This window comes from Chiloscyllium plagiosum, unplaced genomic scaffold, assembly GCF_037043375.1.
Source record: "Chiloscyllium plagiosum isolate Xiang-an unplaced genomic scaffold, Cpla_swu_hap1 HiC_scaffold_1, whole genome shotgun sequence".
Classification (NCBI taxonomy): Eukaryota; Metazoa; Chordata; class Chondrichthyes; order Orectolobiformes; family Hemiscylliidae; genus Chiloscyllium; species Chiloscyllium plagiosum.
Genome location: NW_028270139.1, coordinates 16,559,995 through 16,573,072, shown reverse-complemented (window position 1 = coordinate 16,573,072; position 13,078 = coordinate 16,559,995). Strand labels below are relative to the sequence as shown.

Genomic DNA, 13,078 nt, shown 5'->3' with positions numbered 1-13,078 from the left:
TGCGCTGCCAAGTATAGTCATGAATGCAGACGCGAAAGAGCCATTTAAGAGACTTTTAGATAAGCACATGAATATGTAGGAAATGGAGGAATTTGAACCAAGGGCAGGCAGAAGGGATTAGTTTAATTTGGCGTCATGTTAGTCACAACATCATGGGCGAGAGGCCCATTCTTGTGCTGCCCAGTTCTATGTTCTCCATGATTCACCATATCAGACTTAGATGTAGTAGTTTTATTTAACTCTGACTATGGAGTAGTGAAAGCAAATTATGGTGCATTGTTTCCATCTGAGTTGCAGTACAAGAAACATGATCTTTGAAAGGTTGGTCGTGGCATATATCCAAAGATTGAATTACTGGCATTAAAGCCTAAGTCTAAGTGCAATATGAGCATTATTTTTTAACAGGTATCACTTGATTTCATTGGTTTTGAGAGATCTGAACATGTCCCACACCAATAGGATGTTTTCTTTACAAAGACAGCTGAGATAAGTAAACAAAGAACTGCAGAAGCTGGAGATCAGAAACAAAAACAGAAATATCTGGTGAAACTCAACAAGTCTAGTGGTATCTGTGGAAAGAAAGCAGAGTGAATGTTTTGACTCTAGTGACCCTTCTTCAGAGTACAAGGCTAGGAACTAAATATTCAGCTGTACTCAATAGAGAGGAAAAAACAGACAAGAAGAAACAGGAGGAAGATCCATACAGTTAATAAGATCAGTACATTAGTAAGTGACGATCTTGGATCTGAAGGACATTGTGTGAAATCTGTTTGGGTGAGTCCAAGAAATAGCAGGAAGCAGGAAACATTGGTTGAAGTTATTTGCAGGTCAACAATAAGTACCAATATTATGGGGAATGGGGTACTCATCAGGAGAACAAAAGACCTGGAGCATGGGAAACACTGTAATCACAGCAGACTTCAAACCGCATATCGACTGGAGGTCTCTGACTGGGTAAGCCAGAGAATGTTTGGGGACCCACGTTCAAATTCTAGCACAACAGAGGTGGAATCTGAATTCATTTATTTAAAAATCTGGAATTAAAAGTTTAATAATAACTATGAATCCACTGTTGATTATTGCAAGAACTCACCTGATCCATTAAGTCCTTTAGGGAAGAGAAACTGCCGTCCTTACCTGGTCTGACCTGAAGGTGACTTCAGACGCATGACAATGTGATTGATTCTTAACTACCATCTAAAATGACTTAGTGAACCATTATATTGTATCAACCACTAAACTGAGTCAAAACTAAAATGAAACCAAATAGATTACGTAACACGGACTTAGGCACCAGAAACAACCATGGCAAATATAGCCTTGAGACTCGATAAAATTTTTCTAATTAACTTCTGGGGTGATATCAAACTTAGGAAAACTGTCTCATCAACAAGTCAAGCAACAGCCTAATATACTCACAGAATCACACTTCACACACAATGTCCGAAGTAGAGCCATCACCATTTCTGGCTATGTTTTGCATTATTGTAAGGATAGTCTGAGCCGAAATAGCGTCACATTGATATACGTTCAGGAGAGAGTTGCTCTGCAAGTCCACAGCATTTACTCTAGATACCATAAAGCCTCATGGCATCAAGCTAAACATAGGCAAGGATATCTACTGCTACTGAACGCATACTGTCTTCCCTTGGCTGTAAAATCAGTGTTCCTCCACATTGAACAACATCTGGAGGAAGCATTGAGGGAGGGAAGGGTGAAAAATATACTCAGGATGTCCATCACCAAGAGTGGCTTAGCTCAGTGGTTCCTAAACTGGGTCTGTAGCAAATAGTGATGGAACTAAAAGAGTGAAAAACATACTTGACCTCCTCCTCACCAACCTGCCTGTTGCAGATGCTTCTATCTATGACAGTATCAATAAGCATGACCACCACACAGTGCTTGTGGAGACAAATTTCCATCATCACATTAAGGATAGCCTCTACCCTGTTGTCTGATACTATCACAAGAATAGGCTTAGAAGTCAAGACAGATCATCCATGAGGAATTGTGTATCAGCAGCAGCAGACTTGTACTTCAAAACAATCTACAACCTCATGGCCTGTCTCCCATTCCACATTACCATCAAGCCAGTGGATCAATGAAGAGTGCAGGAAGGCATGCCAAGAGCAACACCAGGCATACTTAAAATTAGGTGTTAACTGGGTAAGGCGCAAAACAGGACTACTTGTATAGATTGGATTTTAGAAGAATGAGAAGCAAATGCATAAGATTCTTTGGGGCTTTGACAGGGTAGAAACTGGGAGGTTATTTTACCTTGTGGAGAGAGCCTAGAACCAGAAGCATTATCCTAGAGTATGGGTTCACTTAAGACAGAGATGGGGAGGAATTTATTCTCTCTGAGGATAATGAATACCTGGAATGCTTTACTGCAGAGTGCTAAAGAGGTTGTGTGTTTAAATATATTCAAGGTTGAGATTTTATTTAGGAAGGAAATCAAGGGTGATGGAGAAAAGGCAGGAAAGTAAATTTGAGGCTTATGAGCTCAGTGAACTGTGAAGTACACTTGGTGGGCTAAATAGCCTACTGCTTCTCCTATGTCTTATGGTTATTATGGCTGTCTATGATAGGATTTTACACGATATTTGGAAGTCAGTTAGATTAGATTAGATTAGATTACTTACAGTGTGGAAACAGGCCCTTCGGCCCAACAAGTCCACACCGACCCGCAACCCATCCAGACCCATTCCCCTACATTTACCCCTGCACCTAACACTACGGGCAATTTAGCATGGCCAATTCACCTGACCTGCACATTTTTGGACTGTGGGAGGAAACCGGAGCACCCGGAGGAAACCCACGCAGACACGGGGAGAATGTGCAAACTCCACACAGTCAGTCGCCCGAGGCAGGAATTGAACCCGGGTCTCTGGCGCTGTGAGGCAGCAGTGCTAACCACTGTGCCACCGTGCCGCCCAAAATTCAGTTACTTCACACTGAATCAAGGGTGTTAACTTTGAATATGGAAATTTATGAAGACATGATTCCCAACTGGCAAAGTGTTCTGGAAAACATATTAAAAGGCATGACCCAGTATATAGGCAATGGATTGTCTTAAACGAATATTACATGATTTATAGCAATGATATTTGCCTTGAGGGTGCACAAACTCAAAAATATGTCTGTCAACAGTCACTGTCAGAGGAAGTTAACAACTGTATAAGATTAATTTTTATAAAGTTCATAGAAATAGGAGTAAATCTGAGGATTAGAGTTACTTGGATTTTCAGAAAACCTTTCATGGGGTCCTCCATTGTTGGGGTTAGTCAGCAAAATTAAGGCACCTGAGACAGTAAGTAATAAGCTGGTATGAATTAGGGTTTGGCTAAAAAGCTAAAAGCAGAGAGTTGGAATAAATGGATAATTATTATATTGACAAGCTGTAAGTAATGGGTATGGCAAGGATCAGAATTTGGGCCCTGATCGTCACAATACTTATCAATAATTTGGGTGTAGGGATTAAATGTAATCTTACCAAAGATGTAGATGATACAAAGTCAAGCAGAAATGTGTGCAAAATGGCTTCGGGAGGTTCAGACAGACTTTGTGAGAGAGCAATAATATGGCAGATGGAATATAATGTGAAAAATGTTAGGTTGTCTTAATGTTAAGTTGTTTGGAAGGAAAAACAGATGTGCAGCATATTTCTCAAATGGTGAGGGTTGTAAAGTGTAGATATGCAAAGAAATTGTGTCCTTGTCAAAAAATCATTGAGGTGTGACACAAAGGTGCAGCACATTATTTGGAAGGTTAATGGACCATTATCCTTTATCACAAGAGCATTTGAGTAAAGGAGTAGAGAAGTCTTGCTTCAATTATATAGGACCTTGGTTAGACTGCGCTTGGAATACTTAGTGTGTTTTGATGTTCTTATCTCAAGATAGATATTATTGTCATAGAGACTGCAACAAAAGATCATCGAACCTGTTCTTGAGATAGTAGGACTGTCCTATGAAGAAATATTGGACAAACTGGGGCTGTGTTCTCTAGAGTTTTGATGAGAAGTAGTCTCATTGAAAGTTACAACATACTTAAAGGGATAGACAGCATAGTTACAGGTAAGATATTTCCATTGGTTGAGGAATCTAGACTGCAGGACAGGTACAGACTGATTGGTTTCTGATTATCAATGGCATAAATGCTTATGGGGATAATGCATTGAAGGCATTGAAGTGTTCGATCAGCAATGATCCCCATATTGAATGGCAGAGCAGGCTGTGTGGCATATTTGATCTACTCCTGGTCTTATATTTCTGTTTCCATTGATCCACAAAGTCACCCATCCAATGGTGTCATGGGTACAACAAGAAATGCCTGCAGGAAACATGCTTTTCTGCGTTGTTTGGCATCGGAAAATTACTATAAACTTTAATTTTGTTCCATCAGCCATGCATAAATCTTGTTTTTCATGTCTTATTATATTCACTAGAACTGTTTGCAAAGCTTTCCATTTCAAAGTTTGATTATTGGACATATCAAAATGCATGCCGTTCCATCTACGTTGCTGATGTGAAATAGTGGTACTTGTATTGTTGCAGCTACATGAAGCTAAATCATTGGAAACTTGACATATTGACAGTCAACATGCGGTAGTGTATGAACAATCTTGGTCTTCTTCAGCAACTCTGGATAATTTCAGTCCACAAAGTGGCTATACCAATTAGCTTTCATTCTGAAATCTTAGCTGGACTCCTGATTTTAAGTACAGCATTACATTTCTGATAATGTTGTACCAGTTTTGATGATGATTATTGTGGACACATTCCAATATATGCTGTGCAAGGTCAGACTAGTAGCTGCTACCTACCCTCATGGCACATTTAGTCTTGGACATTTTCTTGAGTGAAGATACTGTCTTCTTCCAATCTTGGTCCAATTTTTCACTAAATTTAAACCTATTTTGCATTAATGTAATTTAGTACATTAACCAATCCAAAATTCATATTGACATTAATAGGGAAAGTGATGTGTATGAGTGTGCATAATATATATCTCAAGAGATCAGTCAGACCAGATAATAAGTACTCATTAAGAAAGAAGAACAAAGTGGGTTGAATTTTGATTTGCAAAACAATTTCAAATTGTTAGACATCAGATTAAAGTGATATCAACATGAATTTTTCTGTTTAACTCTAGGCACTGTTGCAACTGTATCAACAGATGACAAGGTAGGACATGGTAGTATCATGTTTAAAGGGCAACAGCATAAAAATCCTGCTTTAGATCTTCTTCACTGTACCATTCATTTCTACATCAACCTCTATTCAGTTATCTTTCCATCAGCCTGTGACCAGTCATTTTTCTGATATCCTGTCAACAGTGATTCTTCCATCACCCTGAAAACTGTCATTCTCTACATCAGCTTCAGAAGAAATCCTAAGGAAAGTTGCACTTGAAGAACCTACACATTTCTGATGACAGCGAAGAAGGTTACCTCAGATTACAATGTGATCTTGGTCAGTGTGGAAACAGGCCCTTTGGCCCAACCAGTCCACACCGACCCTCTGAAGAGTAACCCACCCAGACCCACTTCCCTCTGACTAATGCACCTAACACTATGGGCAATTTACCATGGCCAATTCACCTGACAAATGTGAGGTGCTGCTTTTTGGGAAAGCAAATCTTAACAGGACTTATACACTAGGAGAAAGTGAGGACTGCAGATGCTGGCGATCAGAGCTTAAAATTGTGTTGCTGGAAAAGCGCAGCAGGTCAGGCAGCATCAAAGGAACAGGAGAATGAAGAAGGGCTTATGCCCGAAACATCGATTCTCCTGTTCTTTTGATGCTGCCTGACCTGCTGCGCTTTTCCAGCAACACATTTTTAAGGACTTATACACTTAATGGTAAGGTCCTGGGGAGTGTTGCTAAAAAAGACACCTTGGAGTGCATGTTCATAATTCCTTGAAAGTAAAGTCGCAAGAAGATAGGGTAGTGAAGAAGGCGTTTGGTATGCTTTCCTTTATTGGTCAGAGTATTGAGTACAGGAGTTGGGAGGTCATATTACGGCTGTACAGGACACTGGTTAGGTCACTTTTTGAATATTGCGTACAGAAGGATGTTGTGAAACTTAAAAGAGTTCAGAAAAGATTTACAAGGATGTTGCCAGGGTTGGAGGATTTGAGCTATAGGGAGAGGTTGAATAGGCTGGAGCTGTTTTCCCTGGAGCTTCAGAGGCTGAGGGGTGACCTTATAGAGGTTTGTAAAATCATGAGGGGCAAAGACAAAGTCTTTTCCCTGGGGTGGGGGTGTCCAGAAATAGAGGGCATAGGTTTAGGGTGAGAGAGGAAAGACATAAAAGGGACCAAAGGAGCAACTTTTTTCATGCAGAGGGTGGTACATGTATGGAATGAGCTGCCAGAGGAAGTGGTGGAGGCTGGTACAATTACAACAATTAAAAGGCATTTGGATGGGTATATGAATAGGAAGGGTTTGGACGGATCTGGGCCGGGTGCTGGCAGGTGGGACTAGATTGGGTTGGGATATCTGATCGGCATGGATGAGTTGGACTGAAGGGTCTGTTTCCGTGCTGTATATCTCTATGGCTCCATGACTGTTGCAAGTCATCCTCCAGGCTATTTGAGCAAGTCCTTCTTCACTAAGGACAGAAGGAGGAGTTCTTATTGCCTAATCATTCAAGGCTAGACAGAGGTGACTGAAGGAGGTCAGTAGTCATAGGATTATCTAGAGAACCTGGATTTGGTGTTACAAACGCATCAATGACATTCTTCATTCTATCAGTGTGAGTATCCCACAGCTTAGTCTCTTAGGAACAAACAACTGGATAAGAAATGCCAAAAAAGGATACATACTGTCAAAGCTTTTCAGTTTGTATTCCTCAGGACAGATGCAAGAATAGTACATCTCAAAGATTTAAACAACTTATAATACATGGGAAAAGGGTTCTGATTGGTTGACCAGTTGACTTTGCCTACTTGAGGCAATGAATAAAGCACTCAGGCATCCCCAAAGTTTTTATTAGAATTCAGAAAAGGCAAATGACCTGAATGGTTGATGCATTGCCATTGGGAAGGCACTAAAATTGTTGTCCATCATGTTTTTGTTTAATGGAAAAATGTGCAATGTTTAAACATGTTCTTTGTGTTTGCAGAGGATAGGGCTCTACATATGCACACCCATATCATGTCCAAAATCACCAGGTTTCATATAACTAGAGGATGTGTACCAAGACCATCCTAGGGCAAAAGGCAGCAGTTTCAGCAGCCTGCCTCTACCACAGCTAACAGCAAAGGGGAGAACTACATAGGAGCACTCATAAAAGAATTTAAAAACACTCAAAATGCTGTTGGAAACCCATGCTTTTTGATTAGTTAATGCTTCTATCCTTGTATCAGATGATCTATGTGATACATGTCTGATGTATTTCTGTACTTTTCCATCCATTGTTGGTGACCCAATGACAATGGCATGGGTCATCCTCAAGGCTGACTGAAGGCACTTATGATTTGCATATTGCAGGCTCCCACCTACTTTAAGAAGACCACTATCATTCTGGTGCCAACCAAAAAGCAGGCAATGTGCCTGAATGGCTAGTGCCTGGTAGCCCTGACATCTATCATTATGAAGTTTTTTGAGAGGTTGGTAGTGGCACTCCCACTTCCCAAATTGCCTTCATCCATTATAATCTGCTCACCGTCACAAAGGTCCATGGCAGGCTCCATTTTCCTGGCCCTGAAACATCTGGTTAAAAGGACATCTACATCAGACTCCTATGTATTGACTTTAGCTCCACCTTCAACACCATAATTCCAATCCACCCCCTCTCCAAACTCTGAGACATGGGGCTCTATTCCTCTCTCTGCAACTGCATCCTCAACATCTTGATCCACAGACCACAATCAGTAAGGACAGGCGACAACACCTCCTCCACAATAATCCTCAACACTGGTGCCCTGCAAGGCTGCGTGCTCAGCTCCTTAGCATAATCCTTATATACTCATGATTGTGTGGCCAAATACTGCTCTAACTCCATTTACAAGTTTGCTGATGACACCACTGTGGTGTATTAGATCTTGAACAGTGACAAGACAGAGTACAGGCAAGAGATAGAGAGCTTAGTGGTATGGTGTGAAGACAGCAATCTCTCCCTTAATGTTAGCAAAACAGGGAAGCTGGAGGCCTTCAGGAAGCAGAGTGGAGGATATGCCCCATCTGGAGACATGGCAGCTAGCTGGAGACATGGTAGCTCAGTGGTTAGCCGCAGACCCGGGTTCGATTCTAGCCTCAGACACACTGTCTGTGTGGATTTTGCATGTTCTCCCCTTGTCTGTGTGGGTTTCCTCCTACAGTCACAAAGATGTGCAGGTTAGCTGAATTGCCCACAGTGTTCAGGGTTGTATAGGTGCATTAATCATGTAACAGAATGGGATATCGTTCGGAGGGTCGGTGTGGATCACTGGAATTCTTTGATTAAACCCACGTTTGTAGACATGGGGGTTTCTGCAAAGGTGTGGAATGGATTATTTATAGTTCACAGGTCGATGCAACAGCGAGGGCCGAAGTGCCTGTTCTGCGTTGTATTGTTCTATGTTCTATCAATAGTGCTGAGGTGGACATGGTTGAGAGTTTCAAGTTCCTAGGAGTAAAGATCACCAATAATGCAATTTTGGAGAATATTTGGACTGGATAAAAAGGATTTCCTAGTAGCACTGGAATCCACCCTGAAAGACAACGGACTGATGGAAAAAACCCAGCAGGCCATCAGACAGAATAACACCAAAACTAAGCAGAAAGAAATAAGGGAACACCCTCAGCACACTGGAAAGCAAAGCCCTGCAAGGACTCAGAAAAGACAGAAATACCGGAATCCTACCGGCAAACAAAGGACACATGACTGTCAACCTGAACAGAACACAATACATTGAAAAAGCAAAAACACTACTCACAGATAGTGGTGATGATGGACTGACTTCACAGCTAGAAAACTGTATTACAGTAATCCCTGAAGAAACTACACAAGACAGGTGAAATTAACAAGACAGACCGCCAAGGAATGAAACCTGAAGGATCCAACACACCCATTTCTACGGATTACCAAAGGTACATAAATAAGGGGCCACCCTCAGACCCATATTCCACGTCCCGGAACACCGATACAGACTAGCAAAGGAACCGCAATGAAAACTGAGCCACCTAATAGAAGACTCAAGCTACTCCATCCAATCCACCCAGGATTTCCTTAATATCATCAAAGGCACCATTGTAGAGGACGATGAGGTCATGATTTCCTTCGCCGTGATTGCCCTATTCACATCACTAAACATCATCCTGGCCAAAGAAACACTGGCCTCACTTCTAGACGAAGCAAGGACATAAACTCCTGACAGCATCAATTCCATCAGCAAGGATAGCATCCTCAAACTACTAAACCTGTGCCTCAATACACACTTCACTTTCAATAACAAGATCTACAAACAAATCAATGGGACGCCTATGGGATCACCAATATCAGGACTCTTAGTAGAAGCAAATTGTCCAGAGGTTAGAATGAACACTCCTCCCCACAATTCAGCCCAAGCTTTGGATTCGCTATATGGATGACATCTTTGTCATCACAAAACACAACCAATTAGAAGAAACCCACAAACACAGAAACAACATCCTTATGGTATAAAGTTCACCAAATAGGAAGAGAACAACAACAGACTCCCCTTCCAAATGCCACAGTAAAACGAAAAGCCAATGGAAAGCTGCAGACCTGCATCTACAGGAAAGCCACACGCATAGACCAGATAAGCGCAGCAGGTCAGGCAGCATCCAAGGAACAGGAGAATCAACGTTTCGGGCATAAGTCCTTCTTCAGGAATGAGGAAAGTGTGTCCAGCAGGCTAAGATAAAAGGTAGGGAGGAGAGACTTGGGGGAGGGGCGTTGGAAATGCGATAGGTGGAAGGAGGTCAAGGTGAGGGTGATAGGCCGGAGTGGGGGTGGTGGCGGACAGGTCAGGAAGAAGATTGCAGGTTAGGAAGGTGGTGCTGAGTTCGAGGGATTTGACTGAGACAAGGTGGGGGGAGGGGAAATGAGGAAACTGGAGAAATCTGAGTTCATCCCTTGTGGTTGGAGGGTTCCTAGGCGGAAGATGAGGCGCTCTTCCTCCCTCTGTCGTGTTGCTATGGTCTGGCATTGGAGGAGTCCAAGGACCTGCATGTCCTTGGTGGAGTGGGAGGGGGAGTTGAAGTGTTGAGCCTCGGGGTGGTTGGGTTGGTTAGTCCGGGTGTCCCAGACGTGTTCTCTGAAATGTTCCGCAAGTAGGCGACCTGTCTCCCCAATGTAGAGGAGGCCACATCGGGTGCAGCGGATACAATAAATGATGTGTGTGGAGGTGCAGGTGAATTTGTGGCGGATATGGAAGTATCCCTTGGGGCCTTGGAGGGAAGTAAGGGGGGAGGTGTGGGCGCAAGTTTTGCATTTCTTGCGGTTGCAGGGGAAGGTGCCGGGAGTGGAGGTTGGGTTGGTGGGGGGTGTGGACCTGACGAGGGAGTCACGGAGGGAGTGGTCTTTTTGGAACGCTGATAAGGGAGGGGAGGGAAATATATCCCTGGTGGTGGGGTCCGTTTGGAGGTGGCGGAAATGACGGCGGATGATACGCTGTATATGGAGGTTGGTAAGGTGGTAGGTGAGGACCAGTGGGGTTCTGTCCTGGTGGCGGTTGGAGGGGCGGGGCTCAAGGGCGGAGGAGCGGGAAGTGGAGGAGATGCAGTGGAGGGCATCGTCGACCACGTCTGGGAGGAAATTGTGATCGTTGAAGAAGGAGGCCATCTGGGTTGTACGGTTTTGGAACTAATCCTCCTGGGAGCAGATGCGACGGAGACGAAGGAATTGGGAATATGGAATGGCGTTTTTACAGGGGGCAGGGTGGGAGGAGGTGTAGTCTAGGTAGCCGTGGGAGTCGGTCGGTTTATAGTAAATGTCCGTGTTGATTCAGTCGCCTGAGATAGAAATGGAAAGGTCTAGGAAGGGGAGGGGGGAGTCTGAGATGGTCCAGGTGAATTTGAGGTCGGGGTGGAAGGTGTTGGTAAAGTGGATGAACTGTTCAACCTCCTTGTGGGAGCACGAGGCAGCGTCGATACAGTCATCGATGTAGCGGAGGAAAGGGTGGGGGGTGGTGCCAGTGTAGCTCCGGAAGATGAACTGTTCCACATATCCTACGAAGAGGCAGGCAGAGCTGGGGCCCATGCGGGTGCCCATGGCTACTCCTTTGGTTTGGAGGAAGTGGGAGGATTAGAAAGAGAAGTTGTTCAGGGTGAGGACCATTTCAGTCAGTCGAAGGAGGGTGTCAGTGGAAGGGTACTGGTTGGTACGGCGGGAAAGGAAGAAGCGGAGGGCTTTGAGTCCTTCGTGATGGGGGTTGGAGGTGTACAGGGACTGGATGTCCATGGTGAAGATAAGGCGTTGGGGACAGGGGAAGCGAAAATCATGGAGGAGGTGGAGGGCGTGGGTGGTGTCCCGAACGTAGGTGGGGAGTTCTTGGACTAAGGGGGACAGGACCGTGTCGAGGTATGTAGAGATGAGTTCAGTGGGGCAGGAGCAGGCTGAGACAATGGGTCGGCCGGGGCAGTCAGGTTTGTGGATTTTGGGCAGGAGGTAGAAACGGGCGGTGTGGGGTTGTGGGACTATGAGGTTGGAGGCGGTGGATGGGAGATCCCCTGAGGTGATGAGGTTATGGATGGTCTGGGAGATGATGGTTTGGTGGTGGGGGGTGGGGTCATGGTCAAGGGGACAGTAGGAGGAGGTGTCCGCGAGCTGGCGTTTAGCCTCAGCGATGTAAAGGTCGGTGCGCCAAACTCCTACCGCGCCTCCCTTGTCTGCCGGTTTGATAGTGAGGTTGGGGTTGGAACGGAGGGAGTGGAGGGCTGCATGTTCCGAGGGTGAGAGGGGTGGAGAAGTTGAGGCGGTTAATGTCGTGGCGGCAGTTGGCTATGAAGAGATCGAGGGCGGGTAAGAGGCCAGCACGGTGTGTCCAGGTGGATGGGGTGTGTTGGAGGCAGGAGAAGGGGTCGTCAGAGGGTGGGCGAGAATCTTGGTTGAAGAAGTAGGCACGGAGGCGAAGATGGCGGAAGAATTGCTCGATGTCACGCCGCGTTTTGAACTCGTTAATCCGAGAGCGTAGGGGAATGAAGGTGAGGCCTCTGCTGAGGACTGATCTTTCATCCTCAGAGAGTGGTAGTTCTGGAGGGATGGAGCTCCGAGCACTGCCGTGTTTTCACCATCTACTCCAGAACGTGTTCAACATGCGGCGAGACATCGAACAATTCTTCTGCCGCCTTCGCCTCCGTGCCTACTTTTTCAACCAAGATTCTCGCCCACCCTCTGACGACCCCTTCTCCCGCCTCCAACATACCCCATCCACCTGGACACACCGTGCTGGCCTCTTACCCGCCCTCGATCTCTTCATAGCCAACTGCCGCCGCGACATTAACCGCCTCAACTTCTCCACCCCTCTCACCCTCGGAACGTGCAGCCCTCCACTCCCTCCGTTCCAACTCCAACTCACTATCAAACCGGCAGACAAATTAGACGCGGTAGGAGTTTGGCGCACCGACCTTTACACCGCTAAGGCTAAACGCCAGCTCGCGGACACCTCCTCCGACTGCCCCCTTGACCATGACCCCACCTCCCACCACCAAACCATCATCTCCCAGACCATCCATAATCTCATCACCTCATGGGATCTCCCATCCACCGCCTCCAACCTCATAGTCCCACAACCACGAAACGCCCGTTTCTACCTCCTGCCCAAAATCCACAAACCTGACTGCCCCGGCCGACCCATTGTCTCAGCCTGCTCCTGCCCAACCGAACTCATCTCTGCATACCTCGACACGGTCCTGTCCCCATTAGTCCAAGAACTCCCCACCTACGTTCGGGACACCACCCACGCACTCCACCTCATGATTTTCGCTTCCCCGGTCCCCAACGCCTTATCTTCACCATGGACATCTAGTCCCTGTACACCTACAACCCCCATCACGAAGGACTCAAAGCCCTCCGCTTCTTCCTTTCCCGCCGTACCAACCAGTACCCTTCCACTGACACCCTC

At 45.3% G+C, this 13,078-nt stretch overlaps 1 long non-coding RNA gene across 1 annotated transcript in view; it reads left to right on the top strand.

The window, feature by feature from the left end:
* The window catches only part of LOC148152079 (uncharacterized), a 75,030-nt gene that overhangs the window by 38,892 nt on the left and 23,060 nt on the right, over nucleotides 1-13,078 (top strand). Inside the window, exon 2 of the long non-coding RNA XR_015757225.1 lies at nucleotides 5,158-5,189. This is a non-coding gene — a long non-coding RNA (uncharacterized LOC148152079). The remainder of the gene's footprint in view (nucleotides 1-5,157; nucleotides 5,190-13,078) is intronic.